The 24,595-nt window shown below is 40.8% G+C and overlaps 1 protein-coding gene across 2 annotated transcripts in view; it reads left to right on the top strand.

Annotated features, from left to right (window-relative positions):
• Positions 1-24,595, top strand: part of LOC133424941 (NALCN channel auxiliary factor 1-like) — a 59,192-nt gene that overhangs the window by 1,458 nt on the left and 33,139 nt on the right. The gene's annotated exons all lie outside the window — the stretch shown is intronic.

The following is a 24,595-nucleotide window of genomic DNA, read 5'->3' as shown; positions in this document are numbered from 1 at the left end:
TAAGGGGGTTGATGTGGCCATCTGTTGATTTGGGCCCCGGATAGAAGCCACTTTTGCTTCTTCCAGCTCCTGTCGCCATGGAGACGGGATGACAGATTCAAGGAGACTCCCGGCTCCAGGCCTCATTCATTCATCTCCTTCATTGTGTTTAGGCCCCATGCTAATGTACAGATGGAGGCCCTTATTCCTTTTTTTTCCCCACAAAACCCTCTCTCTATCTGTTTTTCGTCTTCTTGAATTCATGATCCGTGTGTAATCAATGTAGATAAAAACAGCTGGAATTGCCCCCAACCTTGTGTTTATAGCCCAGCCTTTTACAAGGAGGCTGATAGCTTCTGCAAACATCCCCCCTCGTCTGCCAGGTGTTCATCGTTCACCGCGCTACTCCATATCGAGAGCGTTTCATTAAAGTCAAGAGGTGGTTTCCCTGCCTAATGTGCTGGAAGTCTTGTTTCCGCCTGGGCTCGTGTTTGCTCATCAATGTTTGTAATGGATGTCCGGGGGAAACGAGCCATTCAGCACCATGGACAGCTCCGGAGCGGCCGCTCCGGAGCTGTCCATGGTGCTGAATGGCAGCTCAATCCCGCTCCATTCACACAGAGCCTGGCCAATCCCCGCCGGCCTCCATTCACCCAACCAGTGGCAGACACATGCACAGGAGAATAAATACATACATTTCACCAGGACATTTCCCCTCTCTGCTTAACCAGGGGCTGTCTTTGGGTCAAGGGAGGGTGAAGGGAGAAAATAAGGAAGGAAGGAAAAAAGGAGAAAAGAAGGAAAGAAGGAAGGAAGTAGGAAAGCGAGTAAGGAAGGGAGAAAAGATGGAAGGGAGGAAAGAAGGGAGAAAATATGGAAGGAAGGGAGAAAGGAAGTAAGGAAGAAAGGAGAAAAGAAGGAAGGAAGTAGGGAAGGGAGAAAGGTGAAAAGGAAAGAAGGAAGGAAGTAGGAAATCGAATAAGGAAGGGAGAAAAGATGGAAGGAAGGGAGAAAGGAGAAAAGATGGAAGGGAGGAAAGAAGGGAGAAAATGTGGAAGGAAGGGAGTAGGAAAGGGAGTAGGGAAGGGAGAAAGGAGAAAAGGAAAGAAGGAAGGAAGTAGGAAAGCGAGTAAGGAAGGGAGAAAAGATGGAAGGAAGGGAGAAAGGAGAAAAGAAGGAAGGAAGTAGGAAAGCGAGTAAGGAAGGGAGAAAAGATGGAAGGAAGGGAGAAAAGATGGAAGGAAGGGAGAAAGCGAGTAAGGAAGGGAGAAAAGATGGAAGGAAGGGAGAAAGGAGAAAAGAAGGAAGGAAGTAGGAAAGGGAGTAAGGAAGGGAGAAAGGAGAAAAGGAAGGAAGTAGGAAAGGGAGTAGAGAAAGGAGAAAAGGAAAGAAGGAAGGAAGTAGGAAAGTGAGTAAGGAAGGGAGAAAAGATGGAAGGAAGGGAGAAAGGAGAAAAGAAGGAAGGAAGTAGGAAAGGGAGTAAGGAAGGGAGAAAGGAGAAAAGGAAAGAAGGAAGGAAGGAAGTAGGAAAGCGAGTAAGGAAGGGAGAAAAGAAGGGAGAAAATATGGAAGGAAGGGAGAAAGGAAGGAAAGAATGGAGAAAAGGAAAGAAAGAAGGGAGGGAAGAAGGAAGGAATGGAGAAAATAAGGAAAGAAGGAAGGAAAAGCAAAGAAGGTAATAAAGGAACGAATGACGAAAGGGAGGTAGGAAGAAAAAGGAGTAAAGGAGGGTAAAAAAGGAGGGAAAGAGGAAAGGAAGGAAAGAGAGAGCATGGAAGGAGGAAAGAAGGATAGAAGAATTGGGTCTTTTTGACCCAAAGACAGCACAAGGGTTAAATTCAAGGCATTTGAATGAATGAAGTTTATTCAATCATGACAACACAAAAAAAAAAAAAAAAACCAACACCCAAAAAACATTGTGCACAGCATTGACATTTCACACAAAACCAATGATCATGTGTTGGACAATCACTGAAAAGGCATAGGCAGAAGCAGACCTATCCTATGTTATCAACTTTCTTTTTTTGGCTACCAACCTCCAGAAGAGCAAAGAAACAACAGAAAAGCAAAGAAAGAACAGAAAAGCAAAGAAACAACAGAAAAGCAAAGAAAGAACAGAAAAGCAAAGAAAGAACAGAAAAGCAAAGAAAGAACAGAAAAGCAAAGAAACATTAGGGGTGTAACGATACACTAATCTCACGATACGGTACGATACACGATATTGAGGTCACGATAACGATACGATATTATAGCAGTATTTTTTTAACAACCTTGAATGAGGAACATATGACTGGAAAAAAATGTCTTTTATTTGAAAGACACAAAATACAAAACAATGCTGTGCGTTTTCCCTATTGTTCCAGTTTGTAATGCTTTATAACTGTTTAAGTTTTAAAGAGAAAGCCAGGCCAACCATTTTCCACAAACTGAACTAAAAGTAAATGTCAGGTTTGCATTATGCATCTTCATTTTCATACAAGTACAAATATTTTGCCACAAACTGAATAGTTTCTCTCATGTATGATTTGACTTTTTTCTTTTTTCAGATGTGCGTTACTAGTCAACACAATAGATCAATATTAATATTCCAATATCGCGATACACTTTGTCACCTCCACGACACGTATTGTGACGTTTTTGTATCACGAAATTTTGTTGCACGATATATTGTTACACCCCTAAGAAACATTAACAGATGGTCAATTGCACTTATAAGCTTCAAAAATAGCTTTACAAACCATTTTCTTAAAAACCAAAAGAGAATGAAATGCTTTTAAATGTATGTTGGCATCATTTCAGAATTTAACTCCAATAATGGAGACACATCTCCTTTTAATACCTTTTTTTTAGCTTTTTGTACAGTAAAATTGCAGACACCTCTAAGATTATACGGCGTCTCCTGAATTGAAAAGAACCTCTGTATTGAGTCAGGGAGCATTTTTGATTTTGCTCTGAACATAATTTGCATGATTTTATAATAAAACAAATCATAAGATTTCATAACATGAGAATTTAGAAAAAGTGGCTCTGTGTGAGCGTAGTAATCAGCCTTATTGATGATACGTATGGCTCGTTTTTGCAGTTTTATTATTGAATTTAAGGTGGTTTTAAAGGTGGATCCCCACAATTCCACACAGTAAGATAAATAGGGAACAATCAACAATCTACTTGATGGTAGATCAAATGCAAGGCCTTGGAATTCAGTACATTTCTGGATTTATACAGGATTCAGGATTGCAAGTAATTTTGAAATTTTCCCTTTAATGTATTCAATGTGTTGTTTCCATGTTAACTTTTGGTCAATGACAACCCCAACTCCAACCCCAATTTCCACTCAGGCTGGAAAAATCTAAATCCCAAAATCAAAAATTATTCTGTTTTGTCTATATATATATATATATGTGTAACTTCATTTTAGAATCTCATTCTCTTTGGATGTCTCAATCCTGGCAAAAAACATTTCTGGCTATTAAGGCAAGCCAATTCCAACATCAAGTGAATATACAAGCTCACACACAACTCCTTAACAGTCTAAGCAGTGGTTTAGTGCCATTTTCCCATAGGGAACAACTCTTACATTTTTACGTCTTGTGATTTTTTGCAGTTCCATGTGAAGCCGATATAAGCATGTTCAAACCTTACTTTGAGTATTTACTTTGTTTTGTTTTGTTTTGTGTTTTGTGCGTTTAAAGTTGAAATTTGCTTTCAGAGCAAAAGAAGACAAATAAAATAACAGTTTGTGTTTTAGGACATTTATAATGTAAGCATTGGTGACATTTCCTGGTCTTGGTATTTGTTAAAGAGACAGTATAGCCACAAAGAAAAATAGAAGCATTTTAAATTCAAGGCATTTCCGCTCAGTCTGGAAAAATCTCAATTTAAAAAAAAGTGTTTTTTTATCAATTTTTCACTTTTACAAGTAAATAATGGATACATAATATGATCCACAGAAATGACAAGCAAAATAGGCAAACAAACAGAAAAAAAAAACAAAAAACGATGGCATGACCTGATATTAGAGACATCAGGCTCTACATAGTTCAAGTATGGCTCCCAAACTTTATAGAATTGGTCTGTTTTTGAATGTAATATACATTTAAAGTACTCTAATGGCACCAGATCAAACACCAGTCTTTGCCAGCCTTTAACAGTTGGTACTTTTTCATTGATCCACTGCAATCAAATATTCTTCCTCGCTGCATAAGTAAGAATACAATACAGCCTCTGATTATGTTTTGAAGCCAATATAAGCATTTTCAAACCTTACTTTGAATATTTACTTTGTTCTGTGGTGTTTAAAGTTGAAATTTGCTTTCAATTCAGTTTCAATTCGATTTTATTTATGTAGCGTCTATTACAACAGAAGTTGTCTCTAGGATCTTTCCAGAGACCAGAACATGACCCCCAAGCAATTATTACATAAACATAACATAAACAATGGCAGGTAAAAACTCCCCTTGTGGGCTTTCAGAGCACAAGAAGACAAATAAAATAACAGTTTGTGTTTTAGGACATTTATAATGTAAGCATTACTGACATTTCCTGGTCTTGGTTTTTGTTAAAGAGACAGTATAGCCACAAAGAAAAATAGAAGCATTTTCCCTCAGCTACACTTAAGCTCCCACGTGTGACATTCTTATCAATTCCTTCACTGAAAGTAAGCCCTGTACATGATTTCCCGTTTTATACCCTGCCAGTCACTCCTGGTTCTCTATTTGTAAGAAAACAGTCATTTAGTGAGTCTGCTAATTCTTTAAAAGTGACCATTATCCTTCACCTTCTTGATTATAGGTTTTCCCGAGGCCTGTATAAGTTGCAGAAAGCCCAGCGTGACTCAAACAGTTAAGTGGAGCTCTGGATGAGTTAATAGCCACCTGGCTTGGAGAGGCCCGGCCGTTTAAGTCATGTGTCGGCTCAGACAAATATCAGTGTTTTTTTTTTGTTGAGATTATGACATAGACACGCGTGGGAAGCAAGCGCCAGAGGACGAGCTCTGACATTTGGAGGGCGGATATTTGACACAGGGAAGCGTGTTTGCGGTGCAGGAGGATCTCCAGCGGTCCAGCGGGTGGTGCTTTGATTCCTGTAGCCCGAGGTGGAACATCACACAGTGGACACAGTTGGTGCACTGTTTCCTCACTCTGGGATCAGCTGACTCTGAAAATCCGCCACTCAGCTTGACAGCAGGGCTGAGCAAGAAATATCAAAACCAGGACTTATTTTCTGGCTTCTATTTGAACCAAAATGTCAGATTCATTGATAGTTTTGCAGGAAACGGTGAGGCTTCTGAAGAAGCTTTCTGATGCAAAAAAGACAGGAGGGTGTTATCAATCAATCAAAGTTTATTTAGATGGGACAATGCATATTAATGAACACTACATAACACTACATTAATCAGTGTAAATACACCGGGTTTTAGCAGAAATGCAGGTTTCCACCCGCAGTCCCCACAGAAAACATAAAAACAATTCAGTCAAACAATACAATCAAACAAGAGAACAAACATAAAACATACATAGTAGGGCTGGGCGATATGGACCAAAAGTCATATCTCGATATTTTCTAGCTAAATGGCGATACTCGATATATATCGATATTTTTTCTGTGACATAATTGGGGTTTCCCCCAAAGCATTATAACATAGCATCTCTGTTAGCTTCATTTTTTTCTGAGGCAAACCCTTAAAAAAACAGTCAGTTTTAATACAAAGCCTCGTGCCAAATGTCACACAGGTACATTTATTAACAGAGGTCTGCACAATATCAAAATGTATAAAACAAATGAAATAAAAATAAACTGCCTGCATATATAGAATAAAAATGCTTCTTGAATAAAATAAAACAAATATCCCTTTCCTGCATAACAATTAAATTAAAATAGACAATACAATGTAGACAGTAACAGGCAGACTTTTCCACTGAGGTTGACAGTTGTGCAAATAACAAAACATTTGTGCAAATCTCAAATAAAACATTCAAGTCAATTTGTCACAAAATAAGCTATATCAAAATCATAAAAAAAAAGAAAAAGCTATATCGATATAAACGATATTGTCTCGTACCATATCGCGTTTGAAAATATATCGATATATATTAAAATCTCGATATATCGCCCAGCCCTTATACATAGTAACAAAATAGATTTAACAGCATTTAAAAGCAGTGTGGATTGTATCTAAAGTGACTTGAGTTTAAAGTTACTTGAGCAAAAAATGCATGTTACAATAATGAAATACTGTGGTTGTAGCCCAGGTATATGTGGTTGTAGCCCAGGTATCTGTGGTTGTAGCCCAGGTATCTGTGGTTGTAGCCCAGGTATCTGTGGTTGTAGCCCAGGTAGCTGTGGTTGTAGCCCAGGTAGCTGTGGTTGTAGCTGTGGTTGTAGCCCAGGTGGCTGTGGTTGTAGCCCAGGTAGCTGTGGTTGTAGCTGTGGTTGTAGCCCAGGTATCTGTGGTTGTAGCCCAGGTATCTGTGGTTGTAGCCCAGGTATCTGTGGTTGTAGCCCAGGTATCTGTGGTTGTAGCCCAGGTAGCTGTGGTTGTAGCCCCGGTAGCTGTGGTTGTAGCTGTGGTTGTAGCCCAGGTAGCTGTGGTTGTAGCTGTGGTTGTAGCCCAGGTAGCTGTGGTTGTAGCTGTGGTTGTAGCCCAGGTAGCTGTGGTTGTAGCTGTGGTTGTAGCCCAGGTAGCTGTGGTTGTAGCCCAGGTAGCTGTGGTTGTAGCCCAGGTATCTGTGGTTGTAGCTGTGGTTGTAGCCCAGGTATCTGTGGTTGTAGCTGTGGTTGTAGCCCAGGTAGCTGTGGTTGTAGCCCAGGTATCTGTGGATGTAGCCCAGGTAGCTGTGGTTGTAGCCCAGGTATCTGTGGTTGTAGCCCAGGTAGCACAGACATATATACGTAGACGCCCCATCGAGTGGTTTTGCCCGCTGCGGCGATGCGTCAACGTCGCCGCCATATTGGATGTGGCAAGACTGCGCTGTAAACTAATACAAGTAAATGGACTTATTTTCATAAAGCGCCTTTCTACAAAGAAATTTACATTTTGCGTCTCATTTATTCATTCACACACGCACTAATGTACTTGGGAAACAGTTAGGCACCAAATATAATGTATTTAATTTTCTCAGATGGCAAAAATAAGAACTTTATTGATCCCACATAGGAGTAATTCATGTTACATCAGGTATAGAGAACAAGGTAGTGCCGAAAAACAATATATATCCCCCTCACAAAAATAAGAAAAATAGATAAACATATTTTCTCATCAACAAAACAAATTTTTTTTTTTTTAAATAACATATTTGAACCATTTTTCAGACAATAAAATAACAACAAAAAATCTGAAAAATGGTTCAAATATGTTATTTTGTTGCTTGAAAAATTTAAAATATGTTTATGTCAAATATGCTTTGTTGATGAGAAAATATGTTTCTCTATTTTTCTTATTTTTATGAGGGGGGATATATATTGTTTTTCGGCACTACCTTGTTCTCTAACATGAATTACTCCTATGTGGGATCAATAAAGTTCTTATTTTTGCCATCTGGGAAAATTAAATATATTATATTTGGTGCCTAACTGTTTCCCAAGTATATTAGTGCGTGTGTGAATGAATAAATGAGACATAAAACGTAAATTTCTTTGTAGAAAGGTGCTTTATGAAAATAAGTCCATTTACTTGTATTAGTTTACAGCGAAGTCTTGCCACATCCAATATGGCGGCGACGTTGACGTACGGCTCAGCGCTCGATGGGGCGTCTACGTATAAATGTCTATGCCCAGGTAGCAGCAGAAGTAGCTCCATTAACAATGGATGTAGCTCAGGTAGCCTAGCATCCAGGTGGATTGTGTTCTGTTGTAATGGCCCTGGGTTTATTTCAACATCACCAGCAAGCAGCAGGATCAACAGAAGGTGTACGTCATTTAATGTATTTCCTAGCTATGATAATGTTAGTTTAAAAGTATCATTTGTGCTTTGCAGATGTTTGGTGTTAAGTGCTGGAGTAGGAAAGCTGCCACCGGATAGACGTCCAGGCTTGACTGTAGCTTAGCGCTGATATACTCAGCATAATTAGGAAGAGCAAAGGGTTCAGCTTCTCACTTCAGATTGTTTAAGAGCCTGAGGAGGGAACAGAATGGTCAAGCAGAAGAAAAGTCTGACAGCGTCCAATTATTCAGTTAATATCGGACTCCAGAAAGGTTGTGGAGCGAAGGAGCACTGACATTTAGGCTGGAAGCATCATTTTGATTTTCTTTTTCTCTGTTGTCAATAAATCAGTGTGTTATTCATCTTATAATCGAGTAACTAGCTGGCTGTGATCTGTGTTTATTTACTGGCTGTTTAAAACCCAAAACAGACTTGTTTTTAAAAGGCCAGTAAAACGGTATTCACTCATAAAAGTTACAACCATTTTCTCTATTTTGGTCTGTACTATTCCTGGTCTGGAGCTTGTGCTATTGGTACATACTATTTTGTTTTCAGAACCTTTTAACCAATGATTATTTTTGATTCTTTTTATCATTATTTGGTTTCTTGTTTGGCCCCAAGGATTGGCTTTAACAGGCTCAAAGGCTTTGTGCAGTCAGATTGTGGTAATTACACTAATGGCTCATTTTTCCTTTAGCTCTGAGGCTACATCCTGGTTTTGAAGCGATGTTTTCCTTTTAATTTATCTGGAGCTAAATGAAGCATACACCAAAATAAATGGACACAAAGTCAGCTCCCAGCATGCAGTCTGAGAGGCTGGAAGAGATCCTTCTTTGCACTTAGCCCCCTTTCATGTTGTTCATCAGGGTTTCCCACCAAAAATGAGTCAGGTTTTCTTCATTCCATTCAAATACAACCAAAGACGAACATGTATCTACTTCGTCTTTCATTCGTCTTTAATTATTCAACAAAAGGAAATGAAAATCAAAGCCCAAAAGGGGAAAACAATCTTGTGGGCAACACTAAATAGCCCCTCACTGTGTTCATAGGATTCAGGAAGGTAAGTTACAGTCAGGTGATGCTACAGTTTCTTGCTCTGGAGCGTTAGCTGTGTGTAAACACAATGCCAAGAGGGAAAGACATGCAACTGTTTCTGCACATCAATCAGGAGAGAGTTATAAAGACTTTCAGGACACTTTGGAGTGAAATGTATCTACAGTCTCCGGTGTGGGTGTCCCAGAAAAGCACAGCGGTGGAAGGGTAATGATTTGGGGTTGTTTTTCTGTCCAACATAAGCTCTTCTGCATACCAGAGTATTCTAGAGGCGAATGTGAGGCTTCATTTTTGTCTTGGGATTAGGGATGGGCGGTATGGACTAAAAATGTATCACGATAATTTCTGGCATTTATCCCGATAACGATAAAAATGACGATAAAAAAAATACCATTTCAACTCCACTTTTGTAACTATAAATCTATCACCACATTCAGTCTTTGGAGCCCCCAAAACACTGCTCTAAAAGATACTAAATACTACTAAACTACACCAATTAAATAATTGATAAAAACCAATTAAATGAGTTAAACCTGTACTGCAAAACTGTAATGACTCAGATCCGCCATGTTTGTTACACAAACACGTATCAACGGGAATTTATGTTTCTTTCTTTCTTTCTTTCTTTCTTTCTTTCTTTCTTTCTTTCTTTCTTTCTTTCTTTCTTTCTTTCTTTCTTTCTTTCTTTCTTTCTTTCTTTCTTTCTTTCTTTCTTTCTTTCTTTCTTTCTTTCAGGCTCATATCCTTCCTTCCTTCCTTCCTTCCTTCCTTCCTTCCTTCCTTCCTTCCTTCCTTCCTTCCTTCCTTCCTTCCTTCCTTCCTTCCTTCCTTCCTTCCTTCCTTCCTTCCTTCCTTCCTTCCTTCATGTACGTTGTGCGTCGATTTAACGCAGAACCATAAATCAGCTTTACATAAAAACGTCACCAACGGGAATTTATCATATTTACCAGGAGATGACAAATTCTTACCGTGGGGAATTTTTTTGACGGTTTATCGTGAACGGTAAAATATCGCCCATTCCTACTAGGGATGCCCCGATACTATTTTTTTCACACCGAGTACCGATACGATACTCTTACCACAAAAATAACTAGGCTAAAAATGCAATGAATTGGAAGACAGGTTTTATTTGCAACAGATAAATTCAATAAAAATAAATAAAATGAGTAGAATAACTATTTTAAACAAAAAATAATCTTTCTGTGTAAATAAAAAGTCTCCACACTGGCACTGTCTTCACATATCGATTTAGAATCGGAAAATCGCTTTTTTCAACACAGGCCTAGAATCAACCGCTCCTGTACCCTGACGGAGGAGCCAAACACTAGCAGTCAAAACACCTGCCAGGCCAAGAAGGCCTGTGGGTTTTTTTTTTTATTGCAATAAGCAGGAACTCAAGTGTCACAAAAAGTTTTTAAATCAAAAAAGAACCACCTGTCTTGGGGAAAGACCCCCGACTGTCCTGACGCTCTTATCTTCATTTCGGATCCCTCCATGAGGAAAATGTCCCAGTGCCTGCCCGACATTATCGCAGCACGAGATAAAAATATCTGCACTTTTTCATAACTGAATAATCATTAGGAATGAATAATGAAGTGGCAGAGCAGGTGTCTGCGCCCCAGTTCCTCCCCGGTACTCCTACTCATGGTGCTCTCCGTCTTCTGCTGCCACTAGTACTTGCTGGCTCGTACGCCGCCACCATGACTCCAAACTTTTTGACTCACGGGCCACAATGGGTTCTAAAATTTGACGGAGGGGCCGGGCCAGGAGCATTTGGATGGAGTGTTTGGGCTCGATATACTTGTCACGGTTAGGTTGTTTGTTGAGGACGCAAACGCAGGAGAGCAGGAGGCAGGAGTTCGCAAAAAGCAGGATTTATTTATACAAAGACAAAACCAAAAACGCTGCTGAGCAGGATCAAAACTGGCAGAACAAAAACAGGGATCCAAAAACTAGAGGAGAACATGGAGGGAGCAAACAGTACGGACCAACAGGGAGCAGGGGAAGACAAGACTAGATATACACAGGGGATAACGAGACACAGGTGCAAACAATCAGGGCAGATGGGAAACAGGAGGGGCAGAACTGAAAACACAAGCTGGGGGAAATGTCAAACCCTGACAATAGTAAAGCATTGCATGTAGAGTGTGCAAACCTCATAGCACAGTAAGAACACGCAAAAAAATGTACAACCTGATTTATTAACGGATTTGCACTGAGGACTGTCTTTCAAATATGCAAACTAGCCCTTATTAGTTAATACGTTTGTCTCAAGGAATATGCAAGATAAGGGTTTACACAATATTTTGCACAATACTGGAAGGAAGAAAATGTAAATAGATTAAAATAGCATAGTGTACGCATTTGGATTTATCCAACCTGGAGATTACTTCTGTTTTTAATAACGTTTCAATCGAAAGTACAAAGTTAAAGAAATCATAATTTATTCAAAAATGAATGGAATCACTTTCAACATTCAAAACATTTTATTATTATCATTCAACGAAATACTCAAGCTCAATTGTGTAATTGTGTTAAACACCGCAAAATCATGGATGGATAATCCTGACCGCGTGCTCTCTGAGTCACTGTCTTGCGCAATCTTTTTACCCAAGTGTTCGAAAGGCGACATGAAACTAAATGAAATACGCGCCACTCCAACAACAGTCGATGTGTTTGAGTGCGCATGCATCATCTATTGGTGAAACGTGTGCATTGCAGGGAAAGGTGGAAAATGAACAAGGTTTTTATTATAATTTGGATGAGTCCGGCGGGCCGGATTAAAAAGCCTAACGGGCCGCATGTGGCCCGGGGGCCGTAGTTTGTCCATGTCTAGCTCCAAACCCTTCCTGGCGTCTTCACATCTTCAGGTCACAGTGGAAGTCTATTCCTGGCAGGTGTTGTGTTCAGGTACCCATCCTCCCTGCCTCTCCGGAGCCTTGTCAACCACACACATCAGCATTGATCTGCTGGGACAGGCAGCGGCGATACCACGAAGTTCATCCCTATTGATCTGCGCCAAGTGCTCCGTGTTCGCTCGTCCTTCATTTGATCGAAGGCAGCGCCTCCGTCTGAAATAGGGCAGCGGTGAGATCTTGCTGCTGTCTGAGACTGTCTGACTGTACCATGACCTGGAAAGACGTGTGTGTTTTAGAGGAAGAGTGAAAAGAGATCAGCATTGGAGCTTTTCTCCAGCTTGTCGTCTATTGTCTCTTCACCTGCAATACTGACGGCTATGCAATCGTGCAGTAAATGATGTGTGACAACAAGGATGTCATTCCTCCCATGGAGGCCCCAGACAAATCTAAGCACAGATGGAGCTCTGCAAAGAGGCGCATCGACTCGTTAGGTTTGACGAAGGGCTTAAGCTCTGGAGAAACAAATGCGTCACCTGTACAAAGCCTAGAACCCCGACTCAAGGTTAAAGACCCAACTTGTGAATATTTGAGGGATAATGTTCTGAGATGGTGGCGGCTTGGGTTTGCTGAGTGACCACCTGGCAAATAAATCCCCTCCCGATCACACTTTTCTTTGAAAACAACAGTTTTAAGAAGTTATTTTCCAGTTGGAACTGGTTTGTGGCGCTCGTTGGTTCTCGCACACCAGCCGCAATGTCGGCGGCGTCCAGTGGGTCACGGGTCTGTGGCTCCGCAACGTTGCTGTCGACGCAGATTCTGCGTTGTGTGACGTGCCGTACACGTCCCTTCGATAGGGTTGCCAACTTCCTGAAAAATAAATAAGGGACACCTCATCAGCAGGGCCGGCCAACCCGATTGCCTTCACCCTTCCTGGCGCAGTGAATTTTTTTAGCCCCTTTTTTTGTGGGTGAAACAATTTTTTTAACTATTTGACTTGAACCTGAATTGAATTAGATGCATATATTTGAATGCCATGAACACATGGAAAACAAATTATTATCCAGCAATTCACCTTAATACAAAATAACAAAGTGGACTGAATGAAATAAGTATCTTTCTTAAACAGAAACCTGTCCTGCTTAACTTAAAATTGTATAAATTCATATAAAACAATAGAAAGAAAGCAGAACATCCATTATGTAATAGTGCACATTTTTAGTGCAATAACAAAAGTGCAAACAGAAAGTCTGTAGAAAACTTGTAAACATATTTGTACCTCAAAGGCCATGACTGTAGGCTACATTTGTAGTAAAACTTAAAAAATAACTTATGAACTTATGAACAGCCGATTTCCATTGGCATTTTATGACTATTTTTTGACTCTCACAGTAATACGGGACAAAGTGCGTCCCTTTTCAGCTCAATACGGGACCCGTACTTTAGTTTATAAATACGAACGATTACGCTTTTCAAGGGATGGTTGGCAACCCTACCCTTCGAGCCACCATGTGAATGTTAGCTAGAGCTAGCATCACGGGAGGTCGCACGCTCAAATATGTCGATGTTTGAACTTGAATGCTGTGTTTCTGTCAACCATCTAATGGTTTCCCATGCAAAATAAGTCGTTTCTATGGAGCTGTTTAGCAATTAGAAAACGTTAGCATGCTAAGTGTAGATTAAGTTAGCAATCGCATTTTTGCCTTCACAGTTTTGTTAACTATATTTAGTTCTTGTAAAACATGAAAACAACCTAATTCTGTTCATTAGAAGGCTGATACTTTTGGATTTTAAGACAAACTATTATGTATTTTACAGTTTTTCCGTCTACTGTGTGACATGTAGCAGCTAACGCCATAGCAACCGCAGGCCCAGAGCGGCTGTACAACATCTTTATCCTTTTCACTTGCAAAAGCCGTACAGGTTGTTGTTTTAATCACCAAAGGCACCAGTTGGACATAGCAATGGGTAACAAGGAAGAACCTGGAAAAATTAAGGAAAATATCAGCCACAAAAGCCGCTGGCCTCCAACAGGACGCCCCCCCCCCCCCCCCCCCCCCCCCTTATGATCCAGGTCCTGGTCCAGGTTTCTTTCCTCCTAAAGGGGAGTTTTTCTTGCCACTGTTTGGTTTCAGGTTTTTCTCCCACTAGGGGAGTTTTTTACCTTCCATTGTTTATGTAATAATTGCTCGGGGGTCATGTTCTGTGTAAGCAACACTAAAGATGTAGAACCTGGAGGAGATGATAAATGTGCTGCTGGGTCTGTGACTTGTGTTCAATATCAAGTTGAAAAATGAGAGTGAGAGAAGCTTCAAGCGGTGACGCTTTTTAATTTTTTTTAGTTTGTCTCGGCGCTGCTGAAGAGTCCGTTGGGAGGCGCGAGCATTTATGAAGTGACAGAGCTCCTGGTAGATCTGGTCGTTCCTTATCGCCCGTCTAGATCCCTTTTTAATTCTCTCCTCAACCACCAGGTTTATGAACATCTGCACCTCAGAGTTGGATCATGAAACAGACTTCTGCTGCCATTGCCTGTTGAATAAAATGAACAAGAAGCCGTCAGAGTCGTTCTTTCGCTGATGTCACATCCTGACTCAGACGTCTGACTCCAACCCCCCGACCAATCAGTGGCCTGTAGTGTGATGACATCACAGCCCGACTCAGCTGCTTAGAACCTCGGCAGAATAGATACAGAAAAAGTATCTACTCGGCATGTTAGACCCCTAGAGGGAAAGAACCGAGGCGAGGCGTGTCGGGCTGAGTAGGTACTAGTGGGAATTGCCAAAAGTGTCCCAGAACACCTTCACATGCATCCTGAATATAGCTGTCAAAGTTAACGCCGTAATTCAAATTGTATTTGGCACAGCTTTTGTGAATGTGAAATTAAAGCGCGCAGATTTCAGGAAACATGACCCTCAGCCCGACTTGTGATCTGGAGAAGCGAAAAGCGCTGCAGCGGTTACAGGCCTACCGAAGCTTCGATCATCTGGTTCCCTGCTGAGCTGTTTTCCCTTTTCCATAAACTGTAAAATACAAAAGGAAATAAGGAAGAATATAGTTTCTCCTGGTATGATGTGTCTCCATGTTTCCCCTGAAACGGACAGGAACACGTCATGGATGTGAAGTCAAACAATACAAACCAAAGCAGCCTTTTGAACCAGGGTGTAAATAAGGTTATTGAAAGCTGCTTAAAACTGACAAAGGTTTATTTCACTATTATTTTTTGTGAGAATTACTCTGATCAACATCAGTTGTTACTTTTTGGGCCTCTTCAGGTTTCCAAGTTATGTTTTTGACTTGATTGTACTCCAGAAATCCTTTTTTTAAGCCAGCATAATTGTCTGCTCCTGTAGTATTGCAGTTTAAAAGATATCTTCTTAAGGTTAACAGAAAAAAAGAAGATAATTTGTGCGATCAATGATGAGTTAACTATGAAGATATTTCAATAAATTAAGCTTCAACAAGTGATGGGATCTGAATGGACCTGGAATGTGTTCAGACCGTATAAGTCTTGTCACTTGTGTTTGGACCTCCTTAACACATTTCACTGCCAGGTGTCAACAGGGTGAGTGGCTCCTTTTCCTGGCCGTCTCTCTGGCTGTCGGGGGTGCAGCCATCGCTCTAAAGTAGCTTTGCATTGGCAGCTTTTATGGCAACTTTAAACGCTTCAGCAGCTGCTGAAACTCTTGAGATGTCTGAGCTCAGTGCAGAGCCGTAGCCGGGCCAGGACACAGAGAGTTATGGAACTTTTCCACTAGTACCTACTCAGCCCGACCCGACTCGTCTCGGTTTTGCGCTTTTCCACCAGGGATCTACCCGTGCCGAGTAGATACTTTTTCTGTAACTACTCTGTCGAGGTTCTAAGCGGCTGAGTCGGCTGTATCTGACGTCATCACACTACAGGCCACCGATTTTGACGTCTTTTGAGTTTTAAGGATGTTTAAGGCGGCGTTACAATACACATCTATCGTTGCCAGGATACCAGGAAGTAGGGCTGTTCGATTTTGCCCATAAATAAAATCTCGATTTTTTTCTCTCAAAATCCGATTTTCGATTACGATTACGATTATTTTGTGAATTGACAAAAGGCAAAGAAATGATTTCAAATATGCTGTTTTTTTATTGAACATTTGCCCCAAAATGAATTAATAAAGTGCAAAACTCTGTAAAATAAGTTTAAAAAAAGTTTAAAAAAATATAATAAAATATAAAGTTTTATCTCTGAAAAAAAAACAGCAAATCAGCACTTGCAAACATACAGTAAGTTATATTTCCAATTAAAAAATAAAAAATAAAAAAAAAAAAAAAGTGAAAAATCGATTTTACGAGTTTCACGTTTTAACATCGTTCTAATTGCATAATCGCGATTACGATTTAAAATCGATTAATCGAACAGCCCTACCAGGAAGTGGGGATTTTGGTCGGTGATTTTAGTGTTGGTTACTTCATTCACAAGAATGTGTACTGATGCTGAATCTTCTGCACTCCTCCCCTGCTGTCATCCTGCTGTTTTGTTGTTTTGCTTCCCCTTCAAAGCTTCACCAAACGTGAAAAGGTCTCAGTCCAGCAGGAAGCAGGAACATTTAATAACCAGCATTTAAGAAACAACACTAAAATAGCAGAGCAGTGTCTGCATGTCGCTCCGCTCAGAACTAAAACCACTGAGGAGAAATCCGTTGTTAACTTGACCGTGTGTGAGGTCTGAGGGGGCGGATGTGAAAAGGGTTCCCCCCGCGGAACTTCCATCACCTCTATGTTCTCATCTCCATGGCCAAACGCCTGGAAGCAGCTGGTTGGACGATGTGCAGGAGTCCCCCCAGATAAGAGTCAGTCACTTTAACAAAAGTCAACAATAAAACCTTCAAATCAACTCAGAGTCGGGTGGGGAGCCAGTGGGGGGACTGGAGTTCCTGGTGCCTGGTAAAAGTCGAGCTGCTGCTTTTGAACCTGCAGAGGAAGTGATCTCAGCTGACACGCAGCGCGTTACAGTAACCGGAACGGGATAAAAAAACACATTTTTACTTTTTTTAGTAAAATGTTATGATTTTTTCCCACAAAGGTTTACAACTTTTTCCATGAAATTCTATGACTTTTTCCTGGTTCCAGAAATGTTATGACTTTTTTTTCCAATAAATTGTATGACTTCTAATAGGGTATTCTGTTTGTATGTTTGAAGTACTACTATATATGTAGATTGGATTGATGTTCCAGTTTCTGTAGATTTATTGTGACACGTATCTCCGTTTTAGAGGCGTGTAATATAGGTAAACTTTTATTTAATTTTATTGGGTTAGTCACATTCTGACTATCTGGTGATGTAGTTCAGCCACCTGGCATTCCCCTATCCTAATATTACCATCAGAGTGAGCAGACTTAACTGATATCACTAATCTTCCATTCGGAATGACTTAATTTGACTGTTTCAGAGAGTTTCTAAAGAAATCTCATTTTCAAGAGAACTGTACCAGATATCTCCATAAAACCACTGGTTAGTATTCAATAGCATTCAAGACACCTAAGTAATAGTACATTTTATAGGGATTTATGTTTTCCTGATAAATGAGAGAAAGGTGAAGGAGTCCTATATGTTCTTATTACCAAAAAGTACAATTTCCTGTATGACTACAGTGCTATATTTCACTATTTTTCAGATAAATCATTTTCTGACTATTTGATGACGGTGTACAGCCACCTGGTTCATACCTCAGCAAGTTTGATGCAGAAAAGAGTGAGCATTCTCAAGTTATGGGCTTTTTTCTCTCACTTTTCCCCTATTCGAACTGGCCCAATTTGGCCCCTTTTCAGGGTTTGGAGTAGTTCTAAAGAAGAGCCAAAAAAAAACACATTTCCCCCCAAAATCAAAAACCACAACATCCAATTTCACTAATAGGAGACCTAAGATAATAACAATCATTGCTGTGGTTGGTTCTACCTCGGGTAGGGGTATCTCAAAATCTGAGGGTCATAGACCACGGTTACATGATGTTTTTTAATTCAGAATTAATTATTCCGAATTAAATCATTCGGAATTAAACTATTTTCCTTTGAGTTTACATGGAAATAGTAATTCCGAATTGAGGTTTACATGGAAAACACGTTTGATCGGCTTTATCCAATTCCTCTTCAGGTCTGGGGGTTGGGAAGGTTCTGATTGGATAGGGGGGCGGACCGGAAGAAAAACAAACTTAGCCGCTACAACTTTGAAAAGCTCACCATTTTTATGTTTCTTGCCATCTGTTCTTTTAATTATTTCCAGGTCCTCCAAGCTATTTATTAAATAAATGGTCTCTGCTCTTGACCACCGTTTACTGCGTGCTGCCATCTTGAAACTTTGTTTCAAAAACAAGCCCAGTGTGGAATATAAGTGAAAGACGGGCGAGGGAACGAGCAGCGCAGAAAGACCGGGATCAATTTAAAGCGGAATGAGTGTATACATGATCGTGGAATTATTCTATTCGGATTTAAAATCGGAATAAACCAGCCACTTACTTCGTAATTAAGTTTAATTCGGAATGGCCATTTTCATTCAGAATTAGGTGTTTACTAGGGATGGGCGGTATGGACTAAAAAATGTATCACGATAATTTCTGGCATTTATCCCGATAACGATAAAAATGACGATAAAAAAAATACCAATTCAACTCCACCTTTTTAACTATAAATCTATCTTTCTCTCAGATCCGCCATGTTTGTCATCAACGGGAATTTTTCTTTCTTTCTTTCTTTCTTTCTTTCTTTCTTTCTTTCTTTCTTTCTTTCTTTCTTTCTTTCTTTCTTTCTTTCTTTCTTTTTTTCTTTCTTTCTTTCTTTCTTTCTTTCTTTCTTTCTTTCTTTCTTTCTTTCTTTCTTTCTTTCTTTCTTTCCTTCTTTTTTCCCTTCCTTCCTCCTTTCCTCCTGCTCTTTCCTTTCTTCTTCCCTTCCTCTTTTCTCCCTTCCTTCCTCCTTTCCTTGTTTTCTCCCTTCCTTCTCCCCTTTCCTTCCTTCCTTCCTTCCTTCCTTCCTTCCTTCCTTCCTTCCTTCCTTCCTTCCTTCCTTCCTTCCTTCCTTTCTTCCTTCCTTCTTTTTTCCCCTTCCTTCCTTCTTTCCTCCTGCTCTCTCCTTCCTTCTTCCCTTCCTCTTTTCTCCTTTCCTTCCTTCCTTCCTTCCTTCCTTCCTTCCTTCCTTCCTTCCTTCCTTCCTTCCTTCCTTCCTTCCTTCCTTCCTTCCTTCCTCCCTTCCTTACTTCCTTCCTTCCTTCCTTCCTTTCAAAAATCACCTTTACACAAAAACATCATCAACGGGAATTTATCGTTTTTACCGCGTCATGACAAATTCTTATCGTGAGGAATTTTTTTGACGGTATATCTTGAACGGTAAAATATCGCCCATTCCTAGTGTTTACATGGTAATTTTTACTCATTTTAAATCGGATTTAATTTTAATTCTGAATTAAAGAGGGATTAAACTTCCCATGTAAATGCACTGATTGTTCCTAGACTAGGAGGTTACTAAAGCATGGATTACTTTCTCTAGGTCCTCAGCAGGAGATGCAGCTCCTGTCCCTCCAGTTACTGTGCATTTAGCAGCTGCAGAGACATGCATTGCTGCAAAGCTAAAAAGGGATATTAGCTTCAAAGGAACTAATTTTGCTCCGTGAGCTTCTGTTCCCACATTCAGCGTAACTTAAATCTTGACCCTTAAATGACTGTGGACAGCTCTGTGTAACGTATCTTTCCAAGCTTCATTTCTACATGTATGATTCTGTGGACATTTCCCTGCGGTCATTTCTATCAGACAGTTTTTCATGTTTTTCTTCTTATGGGATGGCCCAGGAGTTGCTGTGAAGTTGCCTCAGCTTTGTTCCAGTGTGCTGGTTTTAGTTCAGATGTGCTCTTTGTGCTGCAGGATCTCTGCTCGTGCACAGCGAAGCAGCAGTGGAAGCAGTGCTGCTGCAGCTTTGATTTGCTCCCCTGCTCATCCCACAGTTACCTCCTACTTGACAACAAGCCATAGTTACACACTCGTGTCCTCACGTCTAGGGCTGGGGATCCATTCAAATGTCAAGAATCGATTCCAATTCTTAAGATTCAGAATCGATTATCAAGATTTGATTCGATCCGATTCGATCCTGATATTGATTTGGGTTAATGTTATTAAAACTGTTTTTTGAGCTGTTGCATGAATTATATGACTGTAGTTATGCAACATATTAATACTAGTATTATATTGAGATTCAACAGCAAGTATTGTCAGCTAATGATGCTGTAAGGACCAATCACCTCCCAGAATGCTGATAGAACTGCTTTTCATTTCATTTCATTTTTCATTTTATTCTTTATTTCATTCAAAAAAACAAAACAATTTAATACAAACATAAATACAAATGTTCCTAACTTATGAATGAAAAGGGAGCAGAAAGAAGAAGAATCTTATCTGATCTGCCCCTTTCACAAATAACATAAATTAATAATAATAAAAAATAAAAATAAAAAAAACAACTAAGTGAATAAAAACAACTAAAATAAAATTAAAATAACATTAAATAAAATTACCACCGCCTACGGGTATGTCAATCAAACTCAACCTTTTTCGTTATATATTTTTCGCTTTCAGAAACATTGTGTGGCAGAATTATCAAACAGCAATCAGAGAGGTATGAAATTGCTTTTATTTTTTCCCACATTCCGTCTTTATTTTTTCCCTTTTTGGTTTATTTCGGTTTTTAATTTTAGAAAATTAGGTTTTTCGCATTTTATGCAAATGTAACCCCAAGACAGTATATAAAGTAATGAAATATAGACAATTTATGCAAATATAACCAAAAACTTTAATATTTACAAGCAAAAACATGGCACCAGTTATTCTCATGTCCAACAAAACAAAACATCCTTTTTTGGGCTTAAACAAAAAAATACCAAAAGTTGTAATGTAATGATGAAAAAAATCGATCTTTAGACATACAAATCGATTTTTAGGAATGAATATGAGAATCGATTTAGAATCGTAAAATCGATTTTTTCCAACACAGGCCTACCCACATCCCTGTCTTGTGTGGTGATGTGGTTCATATATCTGCACGAGTAGATTGCAATCAGACGGCTCCCCCAAAGCGCCGGCCGCGGCAGCTGTTCACAGCAGAGTGTCTCTGCTGCATCCTCTCACGCTCCGCGCTCGTCCGGGATTTACGAGAGCCGCGCAGCGATGCGCTCGCGTGGGGGGTTTGGCCATTGTGCCGTTCTGCGGCGGTGGTGAACGCTGACCTTGGAGAGGGTTTTGTCTCCTGGAAGCGGCCGGCCCACTAACCGTAGGCCCCATTCATGAACGGCCGGCTCCCTGAGCTGCATGCTAACGAGGCGGGGGGGAGGAACGCTGCTGCAGTGCTCCGCTTCGCTTCCATGTTGCTGGAACCTAAGCAGCGTCCGGGGAGAGAGGCCTGGGCCGGTGACGCGGAGCAGGAGGAAGGAGGGCAACCCCCTTTAATCGGCCTCGGTGGCCTGGCACTTCCAGATGTGTGCTCTCCTCCTGCTCGTACAGTAAAGCTGCCCGTCCAGGCTGCAGACAGAGGCTCATTAAAGATGGATGGGAGCAGCAGCCACTGGATCTGGGTAGCGCCGTGTTTTGGGTTTCTGTGCATCTGTTACCTACCTAATTCATTAAACCACCAGTTATCTAATGAGCCCTGACATTTTTAGCCATGCTGGATAAACTCGTGCACTCCTTGATGTTTTAATTGCCCGTCAATGTTTAAAAACCCCATACAGTAGGGTTTTTTTTAACTCTTTATTCAGTTATTTTTGTATATGTGTACATGTAACAGTACATAACATAAAATAAAATAAAGTAGTACAAGAGGGGGCATACTAATTGTCATTAAGTTGAGTGAGCATTGTCTTTGTCTTTGAATAATGTCAATTTTCTCCAGTTTTGTGTAAAGTCACCTGCTTTGATTCGCAGATGAAAGGTCATTTTTTTCCATTGCGTAGATCTCCTCCATAATGTCCAATAATGTCCTGTTTGTGGAGCGTCACTTTTCAACCAGTTTCTTGTAAAGGCCTTCTTATAGGCAACAGTCATTATTTTGAATAGGTACCTATCTTCTTTCCTAATAACAATCCCAGATACAGAACCGGATGAGGGGGACGGCATCCCCCCTGAAATAAAAACGGTCCAAATCATCCCCCCTGTAAAACTGCCATCCCCCCTTTCCATCCTTTATGTCATTTCATCAATGAATGTGGTTTTACTGCTATTTCAACATTTAGAGTCATCACCAGGAAAATAACTTATTTGACAATTTTCACCTGTTTCAGGTAAATTTTCACTTGAAATAAGTAGAGTGGGACAAGATTTATCTTCTTATTACAGGCAAAACAATCTTGTTCCACTGGCAGATTTTTCTACTTATTTTAAGTGAAAATCTACTTGAAACAGGTGAAAATTTGTGTTTTTTCCAGTGATGAGTCTTGTTTTAAGTGTAATGAGATTTTTTTACTAAAATGACACATTTTAACTAGAAATAAGACAAATATTCTTGTTAAGATTTTGAGTTTTTGCAGTGATCCATTTTACTTATCCTGTGAAGGACAGAGTCATATTGATAAGTTCAGAAAACTGTTTTTATTGTTTTGTTTAGATATATTAGATGTAAGCCCAGTGGATATTTAAAGCTTACAGACGGCTGCATTTAACTGCTGTTATGTCATTCCTGCAGTATTTCTGCAGGTTTTTTGGTCACTGCTATTATTTGTAATATATTATATTATTTGTAATCAAATTATCTGTCCCCATATGATAAAATCCACCATCCCCCCTGATTTTTTTTTACAACTCGAGTACTGGTTGCGGTTGATATCTTAACGGAGCACGAAATCCGAAGCTGATTTTTGAGGAGGTGGCGCCCTCCTGAGCCGTGACCCAGGGCCGCCTCCAAAAATGTTTCATCGGGAAGAAACAGATGGGGCCACTTCAATTCTTGGGGTGGACACCCACCCCTGGTGGCGCCACTGCCGTGAGCCGGTGCTTCTCCCCCTGCAGGGGAGAGAGATGGTTCCCCACTCAGCCTGAAATAAACGGGTGGGTTTCCAGCTGCAGCTCCTGAACGAGCCTCAACTCCCCCGACGGCCGCCGCTGCTCCAGGACGCTCGCGTCTTTAGCTGCAGCTCCTCATCAATACTTCCAAACGCAGAGCTTTCTCTTTTCTCCCATGACGGGTCGAAAGAGATGGCATGCATCCAAGTCTGCAACTCAAAAACCTATTTAATATCTGCTCGCCACTTCCTGGTAGCTTTTTAGTCGCCTAGCAACTGGAGCGAACTGCATCCCATTTAAAAGGTCCTTCGTTAGAAATGTTTTTGTCCTTTGATTCCCAAATAAATGTGGTCCTAGCTTTGAACGTGGTAACCCAACAAGACTGGTCTGCAGCCTGCGTCACACGCTGCTCTTTAACACCAGCTCTGAAGTTTTTACCAAGTCGTCAAGTGAGACGTTGATTTCATCACCGTCCAGGTGAGACAAGGTGAGATGGGAGACTTTCTCTCACCCCAGACCTCCTTCACCCCAGACACTTCCTCACCCCAGGTCTTCCCCGGGTCTCCTCCCAGAGGGACATACCTGGAACACTTCCCTAGGGAGGCGTCCATCCGATACAGAGGCCCAAGCCACCTCAGCTGACTCCTCTCAATGTGAAGGAGCAGCGGCTCGACTCCGAACTTCTCCCAATTGAAGGAGCTTCTCATCTCTAACCCTGCATTCACACTGAAAGCGGCACGGGCGTCATAGGCAGCCGGCTACCGTTCATTTTCTATGAAAACGCGCGTCGAGAGGCAGCGGGAGCAGCGGGAGCAGCGGGTCAATTTGAAGTTGAAAAATCTGAACTTTATGCAAATGAGCAGCGGTGACGCCGAGGCAGCGTCCAATCACAGACCGGGATTCCCGAAGCGAGAAGCCTCAATGCAGATTGTACTTTCATGTAGACACAAACGTACACTCATTCACATGCACACATGAGCTGTGCACTAACAAACTTATTTGATCAGGAATTAATATATTTCCTCTAGCAAACTGACATTTTTGCTGATTTGACTGCTGTTTTTACCTGAACTGCTCATGTGAAACACGTCACTGATGGTTGAGGAGCTGTATGGTCTGAACTATTTTATTTGCTACATTGATCCAAGCAAAATAATTAAAACCCGTGCTTATTAATCGCAAAACACAGTTTAAACATCATGACCAAATCCGCTCTGACCCGGTGTGTCAGTGTTCACCGCAGACAGACTGCAGCTTCACCGGGACCAACGGCTCTGATGGTTGATGTTGATCCGGGACCAAACTTGTTAAGGAGCATCAAACTCACTCTTATCTACGCAGAAATAACGCTAAAATATAAAGAAGGCTTCCCAAAGTGTGATCTATGGTGAATTAGGAAACTGAAGATGTGTACGCTATATGTGTAGGCTATACTGTATACACTTTTCCCTCCACTTCTGCAGCAGCTTTAGCCCTGCCCACTGCAGGCGTCAACAGTACATGCAGCTTTCAGTGTGAACGCACCAAGCAGCGAGATGCTGGCGTCAGCCGATTTTTTTACGCTTTCAGTGTGAACACAGAGTAAGGGAGCGTCCAGCCACCCTGCGGAGGAAACTCATCTCGGCCGCTTGTATCCGTGATCTCCGTTACGTCGCCTGGATTGGCGTCACCTGAGTTTGTAGGGCGCATTATCTCGCTGAAACAACTTAATAAAACCAAGTTGAACTTAGTGTTTTTCAACATCGTCATATTATATTGTTTAGCCAAAAATAGATACATTACC

Source organism: Cololabis saira, chromosome 24 (assembly GCF_033807715.1).
Source record: "Cololabis saira isolate AMF1-May2022 chromosome 24, fColSai1.1, whole genome shotgun sequence".
Classification (NCBI taxonomy): domain Eukaryota; kingdom Metazoa; phylum Chordata; class Actinopteri; order Beloniformes; family Belonidae; genus Cololabis; species Cololabis saira.
The sequence above is the reverse complement of the archived record's forward strand: the minus strand, read 5'-3'. Positions and strand labels throughout refer to the sequence as shown.